The sequence below is a fragment of the Camarhynchus parvulus genome, chromosome 4A, assembly GCF_901933205.1.
Source record: "Camarhynchus parvulus chromosome 4A, STF_HiC, whole genome shotgun sequence".
NCBI classification, from domain to species: Eukaryota; Metazoa; Chordata; class Aves; order Passeriformes; family Thraupidae; genus Camarhynchus; species Camarhynchus parvulus.
The window spans coordinates 14,177,594-14,202,549 of NC_044600.1; positions in this window are offsets into that span (position 1 = coordinate 14,177,594).

Below are 24,956 nucleotides of genomic sequence, written 5' to 3' on the forward strand. Positions count from 1 at the left end.
GCAATAAGGGGTTGACTTCACAAACACAATGGAACAGCCTTTTGAGATCAACTAAATGCTAGTGTTAGCATCAGAATTGATTTTGCATGGAAAGCTGACAATAACGTGAAAGGATTTCTCACTTCAGCAAATATACCACAAGACTGGAGAATAACCCCGTGATATTTATTATCAGCATCTATTTAAGAATCTTTTAAAATCAGTTTATTCTATCATCAGAAGCACTCTCAACAGTTCCAGTGCACAGCTCTGTTCTGCCATGAAGAAGGAGGGAGGCCAGGCTGCCAAACACCCTTAGGTGCGAGAGCTCGCTGATGTTCAGACGAGCACTCCGGGCTTTTAGTCCTGCGCAGGTGGTGAGATACGAGAGGATGCTTCAAGCTGTATTATATAAAAAATTAAGTTTTTAAAGTGCGTTGTTGGCACCACAATCGTTGCAGAGGTTTCCCCTTGCGAGGCATCTGGCGGGATGCCTGCGCTCCGCTGGAATTCCATGGAAAAGGAGGAATCTCATCCCGAATTCCCGCGGCCGTTCCGCCCCCTGCTGTCCGCACGTCCGAAAACCTCCGCGCTCTCCCCGCCCCCTCCCCAATTCTGGGCTAAAAACATAACAAATTCATCACGGAAACCTCTAATTCCCTGAACGCTTTTCAGGTCTTTTCCCATGTGATGCTTAATTCTGTCGTGTTGGGATTGTTGCTTCCACCCCTGCGGGGAGAAGGAGAGAATCCAAACCTGGGATTCTCAGCAGGGGCAGGTCGAAGGGATCTGGGACAGGCAGCCAAAAGATGCTCTTAATTTCTCTGCCTCCCGTCATCTCTCGCAGGAAAATATGACAATATGTGGCTCTATTCTTCTCCTGCCTGAAATATTTCTCTGGCCCAGTGTCAGGCTGTCCCTTTGTGGCTGGGCTGCTGCCTTGTAGGAAAGCTGCCACTAATTAGCTTTGTAATCACAGTGAGAGAAGCAATGAAGGTGGAGGGGGAAAAAATGGTCATTCCATGGAAAAAGCGGTCATTCCATTAACTCTTCCTTATCTGCAATCACAGAAGCTTATAAATTGTCTCACAGCTACAATTATCTGTTATAAAGCAGACTTAATTCTGTCAGGCAACTTGGCATATCTATCAGTGCAATCCTGCAGATGCTCAGTTTATCTCCCCATTTGCAGAAGAGCCCTTGCTCTGCCTGCACTCTGCCATCCTGACAAGCACATCCAAGAAGGGATCACAAGGGAATCGCGGCCGCCACTTCCCCTCCTCTCTCACACTGCTTTTTGTTAGCCAAAGAAAATAATTTGCAGAATAAATTACAACTGTAAAATAAGGAAAAGGCTGCCTAGATCAGCTTAGGGTACAGCCTAGTGAATATTTTCTTCCCAGTGCCCTGTTGATTGCTTGAAGGTGAGCTTGTAATACACTCACTGTTTATAACCATGGCTTATATGTGCTCATGTTACTCTTTATTAACCCACTGCAACTGTGAGGAGCTTGATATCAATCATTAGAGAGATTGCAGCCATCCTCATGCAATTTAAAACTGAAGAGTAATACATGGCCCTTAAAAGAAAAACTAATTCTTGCAGGAGGAGTGCAATCTTACTGTAGGTATCTGTAACTGGAGACTTTGAGAGATAGGAGAGAAAACAGCAATGAATTTGACTGTTATCCATGCAATGTTGATCCGAGAAATTATGGATGACACAGCTGACTGCAACTTCTTTCAGGATCTTCCCACTCACATCTTTGAAGGTTAGACTGAATATTCACTATATTCACCTTCACAGTGGTCTGGTTAAAGGTCCTCATCTTGCTGAATTGATGTCAACACGCAGTTCTAACTAGGAAAGGAACTTTTCCCCTCTGGGTGACTGACTGGGATTTTACATAGGTCAAGAAGAAATGAAAATCCACACAAACGTTTCAAATTTCAAGAGGAATCTCATGCTCTAGAAGAAGTAAATCACTGACCAGTGTCTGGTCAAATTAGGTTCAAGGTCCTATTTTCTGCTCATCATTACTGATGTTTTATAAAGTAAGACTTATACAAGCATTTGTATACCACAAAACCAGAACATATTTCTTACTGTTGCCTCTCTGGTGTGTTGAAATGAATTTTGATACTTATGAAGGAATTTAGACCGTGTAAAAAGCAGAATGCTACAAGAGGTAATGAAGAGCACTACAAAGGAAAAACAATCATGCATGATAAACACTCTCATGTTTTGAGAACAAGTTCCAAGGACTTAAAAAGATTAGATCAAATTCAGCTCATTTAGTCCAATAACTTAAACATTGTCAAATTTAATTATAAGAATAGGTATGCAGTTTTCTGCAATTGTTTTGTGTAGTATTGAATACATTTGAAGATTAGCAAGTTGCAAGTTTAAACACTTCAATTAGAACAATTTTGTTATAAATCCACCTCAAGAAGAAGTGAGGGTAGTTTTTACAGTGTGCTTTTGGACAGAGATTTGACTCATGAGAAAAGCTCTTAGACTGCCTTGAAGAACACTACAGTCAGTCTCTACTCTTTGTCCAGAGAGCTTTGGAAGAGAAAATAAAGTCTGAAGGATGTCAACATTATATCTGAGAAATTCAATTTTAATTGACAGTGACATTAGTCACAGAGGAAGAACAAAACAAAACAAAAAACTGAGCCAGCCTACTTCACTGGTTAATTTTCTTTTCCCCTCTGCTGCAAGTGTTCTATTAATGAAGTTCTCCTTACACTTTCCAAAGCAGTGAACTTTGGAAAAAAGAAAGTGCAGAAACAGCAATGTATCAAGAAGGATTTCTGCATAAGTGGATGCAGAATAAGGGGAGTGCACATGTTCAGTTCACATAAATTATGTACCTTTGTCTCTATCAAAGGTGGGTGAAAATACAGGCGCTTTTGTTTCATTTTTTTATTGAAAACTTCTATAAAACACAATATTTCTGTGAGGAATCCAGTGAATAAAAAAGTTGAAAATAAAAGAATTCATAAGAACACAGTTGAACCCAGCTGATGCAAATTGGAATACCACCAGATTCAAGACAGAAGTGCTCACCTAAACCTGCACGACTTGTCATTATCTTCAGATCAGAATGGAACTGGTTTATCTTTCACCAGACACTAGGGGAAAGAGGCAAAATCTCTGTGGGTTATATTTAACCCATTCTGCAGTCCAAATTAACAAGTTCCATCCCAGTATTCAAAATATACTTGTTTGGCTTAGCCTTGAAGTCTAATACCCCAGCCAGCTGTATCCAAGTTGAAGCAAGCTGTCATTATGTCTGTGAAGACAGGCTTATTCTGCACTAAAAGGTTTGAATATTCTTGTACTGTGATTTCATCTTGGACCAGCTGATATTACTACAGAAACACAGACATTTTCAGGCACAAAAGTTATCACCAAATCTGAAAAAGAAGCAGCTCTCCAAACTGATGAAGTGTTTATGTGCCAAAACATGCCTATCATTTTTCAACCATATTGCACTTTAATTTGTATCTTTATTTTTAACCCCCTTTATTCCCTTAGATCATAATAAGCAACCCTTCTGCTATAACAATTTATCTTAATATAGATCTGGCATATCAGATGTCTCATGGATAAACAGCAAACTACTTCATGTATTTACATGAGTTTTTAGGATTATCCAGAATCCCTTTTTTTGTTGTTCTTTTTTTAATTTTGAGAGGGAGAAGATGGAAGAAATAAGCCTTTCCCATGCATCATTTTCAGAAAAGGCACCTTCCAAATGCACACCAAACACTGTTGATCCATTAGTGTCTTCCCCAGCCTGCCAAAAGACAAGCAATGCAGATGAAAGGGTGCAGGCAATCCAAGGTTACTCTGCCAGTGCTCAGCCTGGTGGATCACAAGCCAGCTTCAGCCTGGAAGCTGCACAGCAGCCAGAGTGGCTCCCTGCCCACTGAACCGGCACAGCCTGTGAGCGCAGGCACAGTCACAGCTGCACACAGGGCTGGGGGTCCCAGAGCGGGGGGAAGGAGCAGCACTGGGCTCTGCAGGGTTTGCAGGGTCCCTCAATGAAGGAAGGAAAGATGAGGAGGACTCCATCTTGTCAGAAGGCTAATTAATTACTTTAGTATACTATATTATTCTATACTATATTACATTGTAGCCATGATATTTTATAAAAAATCCTTTCCTTAGGATTTTTTCTCCTGAGAAGCCAAAAGGCCTCAGGAACAAAATGTAAACAATGGTTATCTGCTGCTGTGGAATGCAACAGGTGCATCTGTGATTGGTCTCATGTTGTTGTTTCTAATTAATGGCCAATCACAGTCAGCTGGCTCAGACTCTGTCTCAGACAAACTTCTGTTATCATTCCTTCTTTTTCTATTCTTAGCTAGCCTTCTGATGAAATAATTTCTTCTATTCTTTTAGTATAGTTTTAATGTAATATCTATAATAAAATAATAAATCAGCCTTCTGAAACATGGAGTCCAATCCTCGTCTCTTCCCTCATCCTAAGACCCCTGTGAACACGGTCACATTACATGACATCTAAACTGAACCTGCCAAGCACTCAACTCTGCACACACTGCCCAGAATCTGGTGACTGTCAGCCCACAGTCCCGACACACACACACAAAACAAAACAAAACAAAACACCATCACTCTGGGTAAACAATCTCCATATTTCATTCTACTTTGGCACAAACACAGACACGGCAAATAAGAATTGTTTTTCATTTCTCTGAGGTTCAGAGAATGTGAAACCCAGAAATATTCTTGGGAAGAGTTGTGCCTTTTCTCTGTGAAGAGAAATGTGGTGACAGGGCTCTCTGCAACCACCCCTCACTGAGAGCTGGAGAGCAAAACCTCACTGCACAATCCAGCTCATCCCCCACTCCTACAGCAGCTCTCTGAGACTGCAGGAAGAGGACAGGAATGGGGGCAAGCACACGGAATAAAAGCCATGGCATCCTTAGGGCTGGGAAAGATTTTCAAGATCTTCAAGTCCATCCTTTGACTGAAACCAGCACCCACTAAAGCAGAACTTGAGGTGCCCTGTCCCAGAGCAGGCTCCAAAACTGAACCATTCCCACAGTGAAGAACTTTCCCTTGCAGCTCTCACACCTGCAAGGACACGAGCTCCTGAACACCTACTAATCCACCCACTGGTGACATTTCAGATGACTGATTTATTATTGCTCAGCAGGGAAGAAGCAGCAGGTACAAAGTGGCACCACTGAGGAGCACGGAATGTTCTTCAGCTCTTATAAATGCATTAAGGCACTACATGTACTAAAGGCAAGGGACATCATGGGTTTTCTTCTGACAAAGCAACAAAGTTTGAAATAATTACTCCTAAACCATACTTCCTGGCTGTATAGTGGGTTCAGACTTTTCCATACAGGATTTTGTCTGTGGGGAAGAAAAGGTCTTTATAGCATGTCCTGGCATCCTGATCTTTTATTAATACAGTACACACTCTTTCTAAAGGGTAGAACACATGTGAGGAATCCAAATAATTAAATCACTTTGCTCTGAGAAAGGCTTTCTCTTTAAGTTCTGTCTCTAATTTAACTAGGTCATTCCAACTTATAGAAGAAAAATAAAAAAAAACTCTAAGATAGGAGCTATATGTAATGAAAAAAAATATCTATCATTGCTAAGATGATTCTAAGCTGAAGTTTTAAAAATTGCATTTTTAGATATTAGTCATCTGAATTTTTTAAAAAATCAAAATAATACAAATTATAAGAAAAAAACAAAAATTCCCAAAACCCCTAAGCAAACCCAAACAAAACTATAAACAAAAAGCAACAATAACCAAATTCATAATTCCTGGAAATGAAGAGAAAAAGTCCATACCTCAAGTTTTATAAAGCATCATGTGTTTGCCATATTCCAATAAAAAAATATCTTCTCCTTATGCAGTTAAGTGCTTCTCTAAGCTCTTCAAAAGCAAAAGCTGGCACGTGTAAACTGAGACAGATGGGGGACATGATCTCTTGCCTAGGGTTCACCACACATATTGGAGACAGAACTTTGGCCTGCCTCCAGATTTGTCCCATCACCCAATTCAGTGTTCGTTCCACAAAGTTACATTATTCATTTGTCCATTACAAATATTGCATCAATTCCTGGGAATTCATCAATGTGCCTGTCCAATAAAATGCATGTTCCACAAAAGTAGGTGTTGTGCACGGAGCAGCTACCTTTGACTTGCACATTGCTGCAGCTGGGAGACACTTTCAGCTCCACATGAACCCCTTGTAGCATTGCTTCAATGGAATAGACTGCTCTGTGAACAACAGCAAGATCAGGCTCCTGTAGCTCTCTAATTAGCGTTAATTTCTGCATACTAATTGGGTGAATGCCAGCAAAGAATCAGGAGGCCTACTCTGGTAGAGTCAGTAAAATACTTCAGAGGAAAACTGGATCTGTGCCTTTTTGAAATCAGTTTAAATTTGTTGCTAGGCTTTTCATTTCACTCGGCAGTGAATAGCAAAGTGGTAAATGATATCTTAATACAAATTCACAGAAGCCTTCATGCTCTGAAATACTCTGATCCCACTGCAATGGAGGAGCCTTTCCCAGGGTCTAGGCCCTGGTGATCAGACACACAGACGTACATCAGTCTCATCTCAGCTGCTGTCCAAGGGCAGCTTGCTGGAGCCACTGGTTCATCCTGGTTGTATGGCTCATAACAAGTGACTAGAGAAAATTACTGTGTGGCTTTTAAGGATACTGATTATCCAAAATCCAAACTAAACCATGCTAATTGCCAGAGACTGGAGAAATACGACAGAGCAGTTGACTAAACTTAGATTAGCAGAGTAAAACTGGGCTGGGAGAGGAACAGATCAAGAACAGCTCTGCAGAAAAGGGCTTGGGGGATGTTGGGGGATGAGAAGCTGGACAGGACCCAGCCATGGGCACTCACAGCCCTGAAAGCCCCAAATGTGTCCTGGGCTGGAGCAAAACAGCAGGGAAGGGAGGGGATCCTGCCCCTCCAGCCTCATGAGCCCCCACCTGCAGTGCTGCTCCAGCTCTGGGGTCACAAGAGGGACATGGAGCTGCTGGAGCAAGTCCAGAGGAGGCCATGAAGGAGATCAGGGGGTTCCTAACTGCAGCCTTCACTACCTGCAGGAAAGATGGACAGAGACTATTTACAAGAACATGTAGTGACAGGTGGAATGGTTTAAAACCCTCAGAGGGCTGGCTTAGATTAGATATTAGAAAGAAATTCTTTCCTGAAAGGGTGGTGAGGACCTTGCACAGGTTTCCCTGAGAAGTTGTGGCTGCTGCATCCCTGGAAGTGTTCAAGGACAGGATGAGGCTTGGAGCAACCTGGTTAATCTGATCTCTGTGCACTAGGATGGAAACAAGGATCTCATGCAGATGTTCACATCAGCAGATAGGAAACATCTAACACTTTCAGGTGTCTTTTTCCAAAGGATGAAGCTAACACACACTTGATGAATGCGTCTGCATTTTCCTGGAAAAAGCAGCTGAGAAAGCGGTGATTTATTGTCTTATTGTCAGTGTTCTGGCAGAGATAGAGCCGAGATGCCTGCCCATTCCTTCCCCATTCCTGCCCTATTCCCCTCTTCCCCCATGCCACTGCTCCAGGAAGCAAATGCAGAGGAATTCCTTGTTCCATTACATGGAATCAGAGTAACAGAAGTTCTCTGTGAAAGGTAACAGCTGTTTTTTCTTGCCTCCTCCACAAGAATGGCTTTCAGATAGCCCCAACAAACAATGTCCTTCATTCTCGTTGTGTTGAAGCTCACACTGCACAAACATCAGTCGTGCAAACTGATGGGACCTGACATAACCATTCAAGTCAAACTACAACAGCAAATCTTTCAGTGCTGCTGGGTTCAGCAATTGGCAAGCATAAATCTAGAGCTTTTGGTGCAAATCTCTTTTAGTCATCTGTCAGGGCATTCTCAAATTTATAGAGACATGCAAAAGTACTTACTGGGAAAACAAGGAAGTGAAAGCTTGACTTCATAAACATTCATAAATATTTCTCCCTTTTGAATTTTGTACTTTGTATGTTTTTGAGCTCAGATGAAAAACTTTTGACTACGTCTCTGTTGGTTGCTTTTTTTGATTTGGTTGTCTTTATCAAACTTTGAAATTGAAAATAAACTGAATATACTTATCTTGTTGACATTTAGTCTACATCAGAGAAAATCTTATGTGATAGCAAGCTTACCAACCCTACAGATATTGTCTATACCTATCTGCAGGCTTAGCAGAAATAGTCTGAAGTTACAAAGACAACCAGCAGCCACAGTAGCACTGGACAGTTACTCCACAGTAAATGCTTAATTCAATACATCTTTTACAGTTTATATTTTCTGTTTCTATTTGTGTCCAGGAAACATTTTTCCTCCAACTCTGTAGCATTTGTCCCTTCTCTGAGTATCAATTTCCATGGCTGGCAGCATTTCTGTCAGAATGCCTTTGTGAAGGTTTGAACCCAAAATGGGGTCACATGCATTCCCCTTTACAAGCAACCTCTTTTGACTCAGCTTTACCTGCCACACACAATTTGATTGAAGTAACTCTTGGCTAAAGGATTATTCCCAATTTCATACACTTCTGATCCTGTGAGCAATGCATCTTCTATGCACTTATCTTCTCTGGTTTTGATCATAAAAGATCAAAGCTAAAGAATAAAAAGAAAGGAAAAAAGCTTTGGCTGATCATACACAAAATCACGTGGAGAACCAAGTGGTAAAATGATCATGTTTGGCTGCATTAATCCTGGTGCAAAGTCAAAGCTGGAAGCTGCTACACAAGAAACAAATAAAAGTCTTTTTATTCTTTCCTCACCTCTTTTTCACCCACTGTATATCCATGACAGCCATTAGAATATTCAAAGTACTGCATAAGCCACACTTGTGGCTGAGACTTTGCTCGAGGCCAGGCTCTGAGCCTGGGTACTTTAGGTACATTCTGCACATCAGATTCAGAAATTCCCTTTGTTTTCACCATGGGGAATGTCCCAGAGCTATCTTTTATCTTGGTACCTTCACAAGCTACATGTGCTCTTGCAGTGTCACAGTGCCACTTAAATTCTGAGATTTCAAAGTGATTTCAAAGTTTGTCAAAGACATGAAGATATCTGCTCTGCTCAGATTCTGCTCACTGCAAAAAGCAATGGCTCCTTCAACATGGATCCTCCAAAGAGTGAAAAACACCAAACCAAACACACAAACACATATATGTGCAAATAATTAGAAAACAGAATGGTACTTTTGCCAAATAATCACTTTCTTCCTTTCAGGAATCCTGTTAAATGGAAGTTGTTTTATTGATGTGGTTTGTGGTGAGGGAACAGAGTTCAGCAATGCGAAATGGCTGTCATGTGGCTAAAAAAAGTCTCTCTATTTCCTAAGCTATCTGTGCAATGCCTTTTTATTTCTCAGCCTTCATTTTATAATAAGAATAATAGCAATCTTAGCAATCTTTCCATGTTCCTACAATAATAATAATAATTAAAAATTCTTATTCTATTATAAAATGTCATGAACTTTTCACTTTAATTTTCAAAATTACCCCAGAGCACCAAATGACAGTTACAACTACATTAAATCAATGAACACATCAAAATGGCAGATCAGCTTTTTTTTGTTTTTTACAGGCTGAACAAGCACATTGTGTATGTTTATGGGAGTGGGGAGAGACAGAGTGCATTTATGTACGTGCAAGCACACACCAAGGCAGATAAACATGCACAGCATCCTGAAGGTTAAAGTGATGTCTCCATCTTACTTAGAGATATTCACAGGCAGCAGTATATAAAAAAGTAGAAATAACTGATCCATTTTGAAATAGAACTAAGTTTTGAGGTTACAAGTCTGGGAAGTATCTATTGTACATGCAAAGAAGTTTTGTCTAAGGTTTACTGGGATGCATCTATCTGAAAATTACCTTTTGTATTCAGCCCCTTAGCACAATAGCTTAGATTTCTGCAGAGGACAACTGGAGGACATCACAGTACAAAATTATTCTATTATGTCTGCTGCTAAAACAAATGGAAGCGAAAAGGAACATTTTACTAGCATACACTTGTCTTAGAATTTTGTGAATGTCAACAAGGACACAGAAAACAGAGGAATTCAACAGCTGTTTTACAGGCTGAGCAGTGAAGCACAGCAATGCTATATCCTTATCTGCTCAAGTGAAATACCTTCCCTACATGGTTCTTTTATTGTGCCAGCTCCTGTTTTCACATTGTCCCAAACATGTGGGCTGTACCTGTAAGGCTGAGCAGATCAGCTCACCCAGCTGGGCATCCCAAGAGTGCTCCTGGCAATGTGGGACTGACTGCACACAAAGGGCACTGGGCACAAGTGCCTGTGACTTTCAACCTTTCCATACCTCCCTCCACAAGCAGTGACTTCATCCTGCAGTGCCTCACCTGAGGAAAACCTTCCACCAGGTTTTGCAGTGCTGAGTGCCTTGCTTTGAACAGGCAGGCTGCTTTTATTGGTTCAGGTGAAAATACAATAGAAAATTTAATAATTTAATCATTTAGTAAATATAGTAAATTTAACAGCTTCTTTCCCTTGCCTCCACCCATATGTGGGATCACCCTTCTGCACCCTGACCTCACAATGCTTTCCAGTTGTGTTGCATTTTCCTGCACGGATTTCCAGCAGTTTTTAATTTATTTCCACTTCATCATGAGCACCCCAGGGTACCTCTGTGTCAGAATCTTGGCAGTGCCATTGGATGTATAAGATGCAAGACTTAAAGAAAACACAGAAGAAGAAATATAGAGAATATATTTGGGATATTAAAAAAAATCCTCTTTGAATAATTTTGTTTTATGTGATGCAAAGATAAAAAGGGGATATTAAGCATGATTTCAAAATTCCTGTGTTTTAATGAATCACAAATTGAGATATAACAGCCTTTTTTCAGACTTAAATTATCCCCTGAGTTCTGCAGGAGTTTGACTATTAGGACATCCTGTCTAATTAGTCAGATTAGGTACATGTAAGTGGAGCCTACCAAAATTAAACCCTGATGAAAGGGAAATATGTGTGGTAGAATATCTTAAATTATCAGAAAATTAGATGATTTCACTGGCTGACAGGAAACAGAACTTTGTGGGATGTATTACAGAGTTATTTTCAACAAAGTGATTAAAGAGTTATTAACATAAACCAATAAATAGATATGCCAAAAGGTGTTTTATTCAGTGGAGGATGGTTAACCACAAGAAAAATCTGTCTGGACAGTACACTTCAGCCAGATAACAGCAAATACTTTCCATGCTTCAAAAAGTTCATAGTTCCATTAAGCTAACACTGAGATAGTATGTGTTTCCTCTCAGCAGGAATGTAATGACCTGAGGTTAAGTACCTGCATGTAAAAATCCAAGCATTTATCAGGGGAATTAAAATTTAGGCAAAGAAAAATCTGACTTCTTGTTACCCACCCATTTTGCTATTGGAATCCCAAAAGTGGTTTCCCAATATCTGTTTCATTTTTCATGAATGTCTCAGGCACACTGAATCTTTCAATCAAAGAGGCTCCCATGCTTGTGATACTCTGAAAAAAAAGCAAAGTGACTCCTGGTGCATTGGTTTTACTGCACATAGATTACAGCCTGCAAGAGCCTCATGCATCTTTTCCCTGCTGAAGTCAGCAGTGCAGTCCAGTTATAAATCTCCAGCCTTGCTGAGCTTTTGTTGAGACAACAGTTAGTAAAGACTCATCCTGTGAGATGGAGATTCTCTGGGTGTGCATTCCCCCTGTCACATAAAACAGGCTGTGCCTCTGAGATGGACAGATGGGTGCCTGCCACCCTTGCATGGCACAGGTCAGCTGGCTCTGGGGGTCACAGAAGGGACAGACACAGGGCAGGAGCAGAGCTCTGTTCTGCATTTCCAGGACACATGATGTGAAATCACTGGGGGGAGCTGGGGCTTATCAGGTACAGGGCAACCCCTGTGCCAGGGAGAAATGATGCACCTGACTCCATCGATATCAGAAGGCTAATTAATTACTTCATTATATGTGGTGTTTGTGAGGGTCCTCAGGACGAGATGAGAATCTGACTCCATGTTCTCAGAAGGCCGATATTATATTATACTATATTATATTATACTATATTATACTATACTATATTATACTGCATATCATATGATATCATATCATATAATATTATATTATATTATATTTATTATAAGAATGCTATACTAAAACTATACTAAAAAAAGAGAAAGGATACATCAGAAGGCAAGAAGAACAAGAATGAATAATAAAAACTGACTCAGAGTCTGACACAGCTGATGGTGATTGGTCATTAAGTTAAAACAATTCACATGGCACCAATCAAATATGCACCTGTTGGTAAACCATCTCCAGACCACATTCCAAAGCAATCAGATAATTATTGTTTTCATTCTTTTCTGAGGCTTTTCAGCTTCCCAGGAGAAGAAATCCTGGTGAAGGGATTTTTCAGAAAATAGGACAGTGACAATTACACTATATTATTCTATATTATATTACACTATATTACATTACACCTAAACTGAATCTGCACAAGCACCCAACTCCACTCAGCTGCCCAGAATCTCCTGACTGTCTGCTGACCCACAGCCTGCACACACACTTGGCCCTGACAGGCCAAGGAAACAAAACACCATCACTGTGGGTAAACAATCTCCATATTGCATTCTGGCACAACACAGGAGCAGCCAATGAGATAAGAATTGTTTTGATCATTCTTTTCTCTGCTTCTCTCAGGTCCAGAGAATGTGAATCCCACAGGGGCTAGAATCAGCAGAGGTCTAGCATGCTCAAGTCATTTTAGCTCCTGTAATCATCAGGATGCTCAAAATATACACAGCCATCTGACCTTTGCTGAGAAACCCCCTCCTTTACTAATTGCTGCAAATCAACTAATTGCAGATCTAGTAATGGATTCAAGTCACCTGAGCTAGTTGCAGTTTTATTTCTGTTGTAAGGGCTTAGACTAAGGTGTGGTAAATCCTGTTAGGCACTGAGGTGAGAGTTAAACTCCTTGAGCAACATCCAAAATCCAAGAGTTGGATACTGCTGCATTCTAGCAAATCAAGAAGAGTTTTTGACAGAGGTGATTGCATAGAGGGTAGGAGACAGGAGAGGGAAACTTTTACTCAGTGCTGTGAGAAATTACATCTGCTCCTTGGAAACTCTTCCTTTTCTGCCCTATGGACAGAAACACACGTTTTTCTTTCAAAATATCACACAAACTGTACTTAATGTAGCTCTGTCCTGAGAAGCCGTGACTTTAAATCCTTTTGGCAGACAAGGAAAACCAATTCAGATCTTCCCTTTCCTGCACAAATCCTCTGGCCACTACATCAGTATATGGAAGGAGAGTAGGAGTCCTTCCTTAGGGTGCAAATTAAAGAATGAGCAGCTGGAACTTGTCTGTGATCCTTTATTAGGTGCATCCTGAGAGTCTCCACCAGGAAATCTCCACAGGGGTTTAAACAGGATTGCACTGACTGGATTTGCATCTAATTGCCCCAAGAAATGTGAGGTAATTCTTGATGTGTGAAGACGCTAATGGGGAGATGTCTGCAGGGTCAGTTATGTCACAGGGTGCAGGATCACATCTCTGAAATTAAGTAGATTGGTTCTGCCATATCTGGTGGCTCTGGCTTGGATCTGGGTGCCTCTGTCATGGAATAGGATATGTGCTCCCATACTGGCCAAAGTACTGCAGTGCAACTTTAACAAACAGTCTTATTCAGAAAACTGTGACTTTTGATGATAATGAATGATAAAACTGAATTTAAAAAATGTTTGCAATTAATCTCATTGGGTTCAATGTAACTATTAAGATAATTAGCATATAATTTGTCAAGACTGATTATAAACTTAACTACTTTCCACAATCCATATCAGTGTTTCAGTTGCTCATAAGACACAGTCAGGTAGGCTAATTTGACACCACCTTTGCTGTTTTGTTTCACTCACAGTAATTAACCTCTCAACATCTGTAGCTGTTTCCTCCTGTGTGGTTAATGCACATCTAAAGTGTCCAACATGCACTATTTCCCTAAAGTGCTATATTATTTCAGCTTGGCCTCCAGCCAACCTTTTAATACCCCCCCTCCCTTACATTTCATTCAGCTTTTCCAGTTGCTGCTGAAAGAGAGAAAAGATAGTAAGCAGCTCCACCTGGGAGGAAAAAAAAAAAAAAAGACCCTGCCTAGTCACCTTATGGATATTTGCAAATGTGTTAAAAATTGTCTGGAGAAAATCTGGCCCAGACCAACCTCTAAATACCTTGGCCCTTGATGACTTTTAGGAATCACTATTAAATTATTTCAGTTCTTATGCTCAACACTACAAAAGATACAGTCTGTTCATCAGATGAATATTTTATTTCTCCAAAAAGGGTCTAATCCAAAACCCATGTCAAGGCTAAGGGAAGTATTTTTAATTATTTCACCATTCTTTGGATCAAGTTCACTTGCTTTCAGGAGGATTTTGAAATTGAAATGGATTATTTCTTTTTGCCCAGGGGTTAGGTTACATGAGGATGAAGCATGGCATGATAAGTGATTACTAGAACAGTCTAGAGTGAAATATGAAGGGTTAGCTGGATTAGTTGATGAGCTCTTTATTGCTTCTTTTTTATGTGAAGGAAAAAAAAAAATCTCTGTGAAATTATATCCTGTTAGATTCTACAAATGATAATGATAACAAAAGTTTTCAGTGATCTGGGATGCCTTAATCATCTCCTGATTAGTCAGGGAATATTTATGTTAAATAAAGTAATCTAGCAATAAAAGAACAGCCTTTCATTCCCCTCACAATCTCTACTTGCTACCACCAGCTCTGCTTCCATCTGCAGAGTCAAGGTAGAGAGACAAAATCTGCTGGTTCCCCTAAAAAGCTGAAGGACTTTCCTGTTCCAAAATTTGAGAAGGGGACTCCTGAAATTGCTGAAGGCACTAGAATTTAAACATTTGACCTGAGATTTAGCATTCTGCTCGGAGGTTTCACTGGACAGAATCTCTCACATCCCCAGTGTATCACAGCATGGACCCCTCATCCCTGGGGGATGGAATTTGACAGGCAGCTCTGGGGGGTGCTTCCTACACCAGCCAATCTTGGTGCCCAGTGGCACAGAAGGGGAAGAAAACAGCCAGGAAACAGGATCTGAACAATTCTGCATTCCTGTCTAAGAATCAGTGTGGATGAATAGCAGCAAGGATGCACACAGGGAGAGCTGAGCTTGCAAACCCAACGTGCACAAGTGGCACACCGTGCTTACGGAGCCTACACCATTTCCAAAATGATGCCTGCTCTCTTCACCAGTGAAAACAGTTACTCTGTAAAGAAACTCAGGCACAAACTCCTTAGACTTCCAGAGTCAGCCCCACTGGCACTGAGTGCAAACTTTGCATAAATTTAATTAGCCCAGGTCCTTGGCAGATGAGATAGCCACTATCCAACATAAGCCAGAGAACAAGAGGCAAGTCCTATCAATAAAGTACAGGTTTTAGGCATGATGTGTATAAACTCTCAGAAGCATATAAACTCTCAGAAGCTGCTCCCATTTAAGAAATTGGCAGTCTAGAGAAAAACAAATGGGTTTGACTGAAGACCTGCAAGAGCTGGAATGCCACTGGTTGGGCAACTTTCCCCTCCATCCTGCACAAATTTGTCAATGGATTCACTTCCAGGGGCAGTGAGCGTGGTAAATATTCATCAAAGCCTACACTGAGCTATAGATTTTAAGGAAATCATAAACTCAAGGCCACAGGCGACTACTGTTGTTAGTATTTGACTTCTCACTTAATAGACCATTTAATAGCACCTAGCCATGCCTGCACTGAGGAAAATTCTCTGCAATATGAAGCTGGAGACCTTAAAGCTAAACCCAAGCCTCTTGTGTTGAGATTTTTACATTGCCAAACCTGAACATTCTTCATTTTTCAGCATTTGGTTTCATTTTCTATTCAAGAATAGATTAAATTTGAGAGGGAAGTCTGAAACTTACCCCTAGAGCAACAATTAAGAACAGCCTTATGTTCTATTACATGGTAAAGGACAGAGATATCAAAATTTCATTCCACAGCAAAATACAGCAGGGGGTTGTTGCCAATAAGGATTCTCAGAATCAATTTTAGATGAATCTAGGCCTTTTAAGGCTTAGGTAATGGACTTATTTTGTATTATTTGTAATGGCTATGAAAAAGCCACCCCAAGGTTACTTCCTCCCCTCATTCTTATTTCTCTTCCTCAAAGAGAATTTTAGGTAGTTTTAAGGCAAAAAGAGGAGCTCCCACCAGATCTGCCATCCTGTTATGGCCCCACAAGAACACAGCTATATATCCTGGAATTTGTCACTAATCATTATCCTGAGTAGCTGAAGATGAAATTGCTTTGACAGAAAGCATTGAAGGAGGGCATTTGTTGGGGCTAGTAGTGTGTATATATAAATATAAATATATATACAGATATAGGTATACACATATATAGAGAGGTATGATCAAAGATAGTTTTAGATACAAAATATTCATCCTCTGAGAGGAAATAAATTTGAGTATGACCTTTCATTTTCATCTGACCTTTCAAAAGACATGATTAAACTCTATCTCCTGGCAGTGCAATTGATTTTCCCCAAAGGGCCATTTATCAGAGAATAAACTGGGTTTATACCTTGAAGTGTATATTTTGTGGCTTTTACATATCAATTGGTATTTTAAAAGAAGCTCTCAGTTTTGAAAGCACTTCTGAGAATACCAGAAAAAAAATTAAAAACAACTCAGGCAGAGCCCCTGACTTTTTATCAATGTATCACTCCAGTAAATCTTGTCAGTTAAAAGACTAACTTTTGAGAAGAGCTGTATTGAAGTAACAAACAGAATTAGATGTGACTAGCAAGTTGTTTCAGCAAAAAGGGGCCTAAGAAAAACTTGCTCAAACCAACATAGAAGGACATGCCAATTCAGGTAAAGTTTGGGCTGAAAACAAAGGTACAAAACCTCTTCCACCTCTGTCAGGGGTGGTGGAACACACAAACAAGGGGCTCGTTCCCAATTTCCCATGGCAGGCAGGGGCTCAGCCATCCCCAGCACAGCAGGGCTCCATCACCTGTAATAGTGACTTGGGAAGGGAAACACCATCACTGCAAATATCCCCCCTTCCTCCTCCTGCCCCAAGGAGTAGAGAGCCAAAATATCCAAATAATAAATCAATATTCTGAATAGGAATATAATTTATGTTAATAGATATTAATAAATATTCTGAAAGGAAGGGAGTAAATAAATATTCTGAGGAGCAGGAAAGGCTTGGCTCTGGGTAAGAACTGCTCAGAATCACAAACACCTGTGTATTAGCAACAGTGTTTTCAACAAAAATCCAAACCACAGCCCCATACCAGCTACTATGAAGAAAATGAACTGTATCCCAGTCACAATCAACACATACCATAAAGATCAAGTGTTGGATTTCAACTGATATCTGGGGGTTAAGATGCTCAATAACCTGAATATGGCAGACACCTAAATTCATAGCCTAGTGTGAGTAACACCCCAAAACTGCTAGGAGAGTCCTTGTGTTTGGAGTTATAGAAATCTCATTGAGGAACAGCCAAAAATGTTCAGAGATTCCAATCTCGAGTCACAATTCCTTAACTCTGAGTGTTTTAATCCATGCATTTTGATACTGTTTTTAAACAGAGCATTTATAGTAGTGGGAATCAAGCCATTTTCATGAGCAATTCAATGCTGGAACATACAGAATCAGACACAGGATTTACTTGTTCTATAAATGAAACTCAGTACTCCAGGTGAATTAAAAATAATTTTATCACCGCAGCTACAAAGAAATTTAAGTTAACCAGAAAGTAATTACCTGTGTGGTGCAGCAGAGGTAAAGTGATATCTAGATTTAACATTAATGTTAATTGAATTATACATCTGCTGTGGGAGAAAAATAACTTGCTTAAACTCAAATTATGTTCTCCCAAATGTGATTATACATAACACATTTGCTATTCTCAGACAATCATAAAACAAATATTATTTCATCAGAAGGCAGAGTTACTAGGAATATTTACTCTAATGAAATGCAAGAACAAACAGATAAACAAGATATTGAGGGACAAATATTAACCCTCTGTACTGAGCTTTACTTGAGTTCAAGACTAACAAGAGGACTTGGGAATTAAGCCAGCGCAGCATTTGAGCACATCCTTAGCCCTGAGTTTTCTCAGTCAGGCATTATAGAAATTGCAGGTTCACCTGGAGATAATCTATATGAAGGTGTCAGCTTGCTAAACAGTGTAAGTTCTCAGGGTAATAATAAATACACCTTTGGTATATGGTCCTCTGGTTTGGAGGGGGTTGCCCAAGCCCATGGGTCAGCACTGGGGGCTGCCTGTCAGGAGCTGCCCAGAGCTCCTTGCCATCCTCTCAGATCCACTGCCACGCCAACAGAAAAACAAAAGCAGGGTGGAGAAGGAAAGATACAATACAGATGGATTGGAGGAGATGTGAAGCATTCAGCTGTTGAATAAAACTCCAGTTTTGTCCAGGAGATCTTGCAGGAGTGTCAGCTTTGTACTCTCACTAACAGAGGGGACAGGCAGGTTGCTGGAGCACAAGTGACCTGCTCAGGGTTACCCTGCAGACTTGGGACAAACACTGGGGCAGGGCCTAGGGAACTGCAATAAACTGAATCTCTGACAAGCACATTAAAGGGGGAAGGTTAAAATCCAAGGAGAAAATCCCAAAAGACTCCACTTACAGAACAGCATTAGTTTGAGGTAGATTAGTTTTTAAACCACATGGCAACTGAGATGAAAAACACGCTTTAAAACTTGCTTTCCAAATGAATGATGGGTATAATTTCCTGTTCAAATGCACACGGGAAGGGATTTCTTTATTAGGTACACTGCCTGCCACCGTCTGCATTTCACTGCAGGAGCCCTGAGGCACCTGCAGAGCTGGGAACTCTGATTTAGCAGCCACCAAGAGGCAGCAGGGACAGCTGCACCAGAGCCCCAGCTCAAGCACAAGTGCTTGCTAAGCTAATCGAGGTTAACTTCTTCTAACTCAATATGCAAAAAAGCTTGCCTGGCTTCAGCCAGCGGATATCATGACAACAGCCCAACAAATAAATATATATATTTATAATATACATTCTATATATTATCTATAAATATATATTATAATATATATTATGTATATAATATATAATAGTTATATAATATATATTATGTGTAAATTAAATATTATATATGATATTACATTATCATATATATAATTATTACATTGTAAATATATATTGTAATATATAATATGTAATTAATATATAGAATATATAATATCATCTATAAATTCATATAGATGAATATATGTATATCTTATATATCTATATATTCAACCCAGCACTGAAACCAAGCAACAGAACTGAATTGGGTGGAGGATAGGATGACAAAATTATTTGATCCCTAGAGATGTACAAATAAGTTTGAAAGAATGTTAAAACAATGTTGATTTAAAGGGAATGTGTTTAAGGATCCCTTGTTATAATAACCTCCAACCTGAACTCTGTTCCTTTGTTTGGCACAGTAATTTACAGGGTGATTTAAGAATTAATGTGCTGAATTTAGACCATTTAGAAAAGTCAACATTTTGACATCAACTAACTGTAGAATTGAATTCCTAGTACAATTTAATGTGTCTGACCAAAATAAGACATAAGGTGACAATTCCAAAGTTACAGTGATAAGAGGTTATCAGTAATACCCTCTACATTTTTCTATTTTGAGTAAGAACAGCAATTTTGTCTGGGTACTCTATAGCATAAAACAATCTGGCACCATTTGTCCAAAGAAAGAAGTGCTCTTGAAATCACCACTTTGAATTTTCACTATTCACACCCACCAACAGAGAATGTGAAATCATTTCCAGAAAATGAAAAATTACCATAGAGCTTTGATGAAGGCACTGGCAAGACACAACACTGTGAATCTCTCATTTGGTGTGAAGTAAGGAACTCAGAAGAAAAAGGAGATAATCAGTAAAAATTCTGTATTGATATTCATTACAATGGAGTTGAGGTTGCTCATTCTAAGAGTGCTAAATTCAGTGAGTACCAGAGTGCAAAACTGTACCACTTTCTTAGAGAAGAAAAAATAACCAAATTCTACAACTGCTGGGGGAGAGTAATACTTGAAGAGCGATCACCCATTCAGCTGGTTCAGGTTAGCAGAGTCCTGGCAGTGCAGCTGCACTGATTCACAGCAGCTGAGCATCAGTCTCACATCCCCTCTCAGTCAGCACCTTGGGTCTTTGCACAGAGCCACAGCATTCCAGCCAGACTGAGGAGATGCTCAGCACACCTCAAAGGGTGATCCCCAGAGTGCGAGCACAGGAGGGGAACAGAGACCCTGGAAATCCAAGGTACAGGATGAAACCAAAGGCCTCCAGAACTTCCATACAAACAATCAATTACTGCAGGAATGTTATCTTGAGAGTTTGCTACAACTGGCATTAGGGCATAGCAAAGAGAAAAAAGAGGAGGTATCATAAGTAAAATCACTTTTATTGTAGAAACACAGAGGTGATGGCAAGGAGGTATAAATGTGAGTAACAACCCCCATAGGAATAGAAGAATTGCAGCATCTTTCCCACAGCTTTGGTGGTGAAACTGCTGCTTTTTGTTTTTTCAATCACCATATTTTCCTACTTCACTTTTTCACATGCCATGTATTATATTTATTAAGTTATTGGGTAGAGTAAATTAGAATTTCAGAAAGCAGCACATATATAGATACATGTGTTTTCTGCTCTAACCTTATCACATGACAGTGTGATTAATATCAGCACACCAAGTCAGAATAAATCTTATAAATATTTAATATTTTCCCTTATAAAGGCATTAATAAAATAGCAGTAATAGGTGCAAGAATGTTGCAACACCATACCTCTCTGTTATTTTTATTTTAGATTTCTTGTTGTAAAATCATGTGCTGCATACAGTGTTTTTCACTTGTATAGACAGCAAATAATGGTAGATAAAGTCTGTGAAGATTTAGAACAACTAGCAGCAAACTTATCTTCTCTTTCCTGTACCAAAGGACAGGAATCTGCACTCCATTATCTGTGAAATTCTGGATATGCAGGTAGTATTTTATAAAGTTAGAATTCCAGTTTAAACTTCCCTTTTATAATCTTTCACAGATTTTATTTTGACTCTTAGATGCTGTTTGACATGTGAGCAAGGATTTTTAACCACTGGGCTGAGGTGAGAAATCACTGAGACCAACAAAAGAACCCTGGACCACAGTGAGACAAATTGTGGTCCAGTAATTTAAGTGCAAAGATGTACAGCCAACATCTCCAGCAGCATTTTGACTGGTAAATCCTTGTATCTGGCTCCAAATACAGTTGTGCTTCTAAACACCTCATCCCAAAGACAAACTGACAAAAAATCCTTTTTTTTCACTTTGCTTCTAAGTGGCTTACAAGAAAACCTATCCTTTCAAAATTAAAACCACACAATTTTTTACTAATTTTTGCTACCTTATTATCATTTGGCATTTTCATGCCTCGGTGCAATGGGATTGGTCTTATAGAGGATAATGGGACATAGGGAGCCTGTGGGTTACAATACCAGCAGGTGGATAACAGCAATACAGGCACGATGAATATCCCAAAAGTTCTAGGGCTTGTTCTAGACATTAACAAGTAGTGCAAGTTAGATGTTCACTGAAGTAATTCAGCACCTGACTTAAAAAAAAAAAGAATATACTCTTGTTCTGCATGAGACACTCAGGAGAAACACACGGGAAAAAACCCTGCACACTTTGACATGAAGCAGGAGCAGAGAATTCAGCTTTTCTCACTGCTCACTTGGCTTCACACTCCTTTTCCCTCCAAAGAGAAAGAGATTCTTCTGTGCTAGAGGATTTAGTAAGTGGTTCTGCACTGCTGCTCTCAGGATGGGGAGGAATGCTTTAAAACCATCAGGTAATGTCCAGAGGCAGCTGGGGAGCCATCCTTCCCTTTACAGAGCCCTTGCACACAGATCCCATTTGGAGAAGATGTGTGGCACAGCCCTCCAGGCTGCCAGTGTGCAGAATCCTCCTGTGAGGTGTAATCAGAGCACCAGTGTCCCTCAGCAAATATTACACCCTGCCTGAGTGTTCCTGGCTCCAAAACTCAGCTTTAACTGTGACATCCACTCTCCCCTGAGCTGCCTTGATACAGCACTTGGGTCACACAGAGACAGACAGAATGACCTTGTGAATGAAAACCTGCTATGCAAACTTTCTACTTAGGAAATCTCCACTGCCATTTGCCTCCCAACCCAAACATTACTCCATGATTTCCCATTGTGGCTGAACATGCACTCAGGGCTCTTTCCCAGGAGGCAGATTGGTCTGCACAGAATTAGTGGGGCAGGGAAGGGAGCTGCCTTCACGTGCTTTTGGCTCCTCTGGCACCGTAAAGCAACAGAAGAGGAGATTCTTCTTCTGACCTTGAGAACTTTATTCCTTGCCCTTATTCTACTTTCATTCCGTTTGCCATAAAATGACCATCCTCACTATTTGCTGAATCAAATAATTCCAGTAGGCATTGTGACTATATTGTCCTTCTGCAAAATAAGAGTTAAATGCAATTCTTAAGATGTGAAAAGCAGGAAGGCAGGAGATAGTCAAAGATTTAGACACAACAAACGGTGCATTTTTAGAGGATTAAGTCTATTCTTCAAGTGTGTGTCACATGGGACTGAAGGTCAAGTGCACACAGCCACCTGAGCAGTGAAATAATCCTCCAGAAGTACCTTGCCTGCAGAGACTTATTATTCTGAAACAGAAATTATTAAAAGAGGAAAAAAATTCAGAAGCCAAACTTTTTCAGGGATTAGTTCTATAAATAAAACATCATTCAAAGCCCATTAGAAATACAAACTATTTCATCTATTCTGAACCTATTCTATTTTTGAAATTCAGGTATTATTCATATCACTAGTGTAGCACTGTGGATTTGTTTTAGCTGATTATATTAAATCAATGTTGTTTAAAAATTCAAGAGACTATAAAACCTGCATGTGCCTACCGCCTGTTTGAAGAGGTTTGCAGTCACGAGAGTGGAATGATGCTGAAGTTGACAGGAAACTGAAGATGCTGTGCCATGGCCTGCCTTTCACATCCTTGAGGGATCCTGTGCAAAATGCACTTGATGCAAGTTAAGGAAATGAGGAATCATTTTGTTCATGTGAATCTTGTTCTTGCAAGATCCCTTCTGTATGTCCAAGTTAAAAATGCTGCTTAACTGCCCTTCTGTGGCACTGCAGCTGCACACATGATGGAATGGTCCTTCAGGGCAGCTCCCCGTCAGGAGCATCCCCAGCTGTCCTACAATACCCAGACTTGGCAGAGAAACAATTTAGCTTCTAATCAGATTCACCAGGCAAGTATCAGGTAAATCAAAGAGGATGCATTTCTCAATGCCTGATACAAAAATTCCAACATAATTGCTGTCAGAGCCCCATCATTTTCTATCACATTGCTAAACCCCCACCAAGATCAAAAGCACCTGAAAAATTGTGAAGGATGCAACATCCATCTGATACATTTCTTGCAGTTCGTATAAGGCTTCTTTTCTCTCAGATCACAAATCAAATAAAAGGGGCACTGAAGTTTGAGAATGCTCACTTGATTTTCTGATTTCCTAAGAACAACACTTGATAAGCAAAGTGGTTGCATCACCCTCTTTGAAGCAGGGCAGTGAAAAACTCTGATTCATATTCACTGGCTTTGTCCAGAACTTACAGGTGGCCCAAGGTGGAGAAGAGAAAGGAAGCAGAGAATCTGAATATTTGAGCTGTTGTTGTCAACATATCCTCATTGCATTTTTTGAAGAAATTCTTAGCATTACTAGGAGCACAAGTACAGCAGAAGACATGGCAATATCTATATAAAATGACATGTTGCAAAGTATAAACAAGGTGATTCAGCTTCAATGGGTTTACATTAACAAACAACTGGTGCCCGCTGATGATCAAATTTAAAATCTTAACACAGAGTCAGTAAAGAAATCAGACTGGAAGTTACCATAATTTTATGAACCCTATTTAACACCATGTCAAGCCTGCCAAACAGCAATCCAACTTCCAGAAACGTTATTTTTCATATCTCTGCACTCAGGAACATCACACAGGCAATGCCTGCCATCAAAAATGGAAACCACTTCAGTGAGAGACTCTGCCACCACTGCAAACCAAACCTCCCAGCTCAGGCAGGTGTGACCTTTTAAAAGGGTACCTGCATGTCACCTCACCATTAAGTACTGTATCCACAATCTGCCCACCACTCTGCAATCTAAAAAATATTGCCAGAGGCCTTTGTTTCCTTTTCTAGTCTCATAATTGCAGTCAGTTTCTGCAGCAGATTCTGACATTCTCTTGTGTGCTGGCTGAACTCATTCTGTCATGAAAGGTCAGAATGTAAACAGCTTCAGAATGTCAATAGGTGTTTAAAGTATTCCATCTCAGCCCCAATTGCTTATGTGCTCAACCATCAAGTGTTGATTCAGAGGTCATTAACTTTTAGGTAGGCAACTTGAGCTCATAAAGGGAAAATTCGCTCTTTACCTACCTTCTTCAATAAAAATTTGAGTCCAGGTCACATTGACCATTAGCAGTTGCTCAGAGTGAGATGAAGATTGCTGCACTTCCTTAATCCTCCTTAGCAGTTCCATGATGTGTATTTAATGAGAGTGACATTTAATGTATTTACATTTTGGGAGCTTGGCTTGCTTAAGAAAAGAGGACGTGGTGCTACAGATCCATTTAATCAGACTTGCCCTGATTTACCACAGTCCTGCAGAGGAACTCTATTACAAGCCAAAATCAATCATACCTAATGCTATATAACATTTTTTTTTCATATGTGAATTTTCAAAGGCACTTTACAAAAACAGTTTAGGTTCATTATTTCTAGTAA